Genomic DNA, 1649 nt, shown 5'->3' with positions numbered 1-1649 from the left:
CCAGGCTTGCTTTGAACCACGATCCTCAGATCTCAGCCTCCTAAGTAACTAGGATTACAGATGTGAGCCACCAGAACCTGACTAGTGTATGTCTTTTGACTGAAGAACTAAGATCTTTAACATTCAATGTCAGTATTGAGAGAAGTATGCCATGTTTCCTGGTATTTTGGGTGTTTTTGTGATGTTTCCTTCTTTGGTGGGTAATTTTTCCCTAACTACCTTTTATGCTGCCAGTAGTTTTTGTTTATTGTGGAATGTTATCTCTCAACCAATTTTAATGGATAGCTTCACTATGTAAAATAGTCTGGGTTGACAGTTGTCTTTTGGGTCTCAAATAATGTCTTTCTAAGTCCTCCTTGCACTTAGTTATCTGTGTTGAGAAATCTGCTGTTTTTACAATGAGCTTGTGATAGTAAGTTACTTGTTTCCTCTCTTTTGACACTTTCGATATTCTGTATATTTAGATAGCTTACTATACTGTATCTAGGAGCATTTCTTTTCTAATCTTGCCTGTTTGGAGTATGGTAGGCCTCCAGCACAAGGATGATACTCTATTTCTCAAACATTTTCTGCTATTATTTTGTTGAATAGGATTTCAAAGCTTTAAGTTTTTATTTCTTCTTCCTCTCTATCCTTACCATCTGTAGGTTTAATCTTTTCACTGTGTCTGAGAAGACTTTTATGACTCTTGTACCTTGTAACTACTTTTACAATGCTTTGACAGATCTAATTTATCTGCTCCAATCTTTTCCAATATGCCTTAGAATCCAGGTTATCTTTGTATTCTTGGAAGATCTTCTTAAACAATGGTAGTAGTAGGAAGCAAAAGTAATTTTGAAATACATTTTTTGGGTTATTTTTTTTTGGTCAGGTCATGGGGCCTGAACTCTGGGCCTGGACACTGTCCCTCAGATATTCAGCTCAAGGCTAGTGCTCTACCACTTGAGCCACAGTACCACTTTTGGGTTTTTTAAAATCTTTTTTGCTTATGTGGTGCTGAGGAAATAAAAATAAAAAAAAAACCTAAGTGAGAGGGTGAGGTCTTCAGTTCAAAACCTTGTACTAGCACTAATTAATAGCTAGCATGGAAAAGGGCTGGATACAAGGCTCAACATTAGAGTTCCCGCCTAGCAAGCATGGCCATGAGTTTAAAACTCAGGTCTCCCAAAAAGATTTTAAATGAATGAATGAATAAGTGAATTTGAAATGACCAATTAAAATTGGTGAAAAGATCTAAAAAGGCATTTCACCAAGGCAGGTATATGACTGGCCAAAAAGAATATATAAAGATGCTGGTTACAGGGCTGGGAAGATGGCTCAGTGATAGAGCACTTGCCTAGCATGCCTGAGGACCTGGGTTTGATTCCTCAGCACCACATAAGCAAAAAAGAAAAAAAAACCCGGAAGTGGTGCTGTGACTCAAGAGCGCTAGCCTTGAGCTAAAGAGCTGAGGGACAGCGCCCAGGCCCAGAGTTCAGGCCCCAGGACTGGACCAAAAACAAACAAAAAAAAAGATGCTGGTTACTAGTGGCCCTAGCCTATAATCTTAGCTGATCAGATCAAGGATCATGGATCCAGCATCGCCCAGGCAGAAAAGTCCAACAGAACATCTCTAATTAACCAGCAAAAAGCTGGACTAGAGGAATGTC

Source organism: Dipodomys ordii, unplaced genomic scaffold (assembly GCF_000151885.1).
Source record: "Dipodomys ordii isolate 6190 unplaced genomic scaffold, Dord_2.0 Scaffold240, whole genome shotgun sequence".
In the NCBI taxonomy this organism is placed as follows: Eukaryota; Metazoa; Chordata; class Mammalia; order Rodentia; family Heteromyidae; genus Dipodomys; species Dipodomys ordii.
This window is presented reverse-complemented; position numbering follows the sequence as displayed.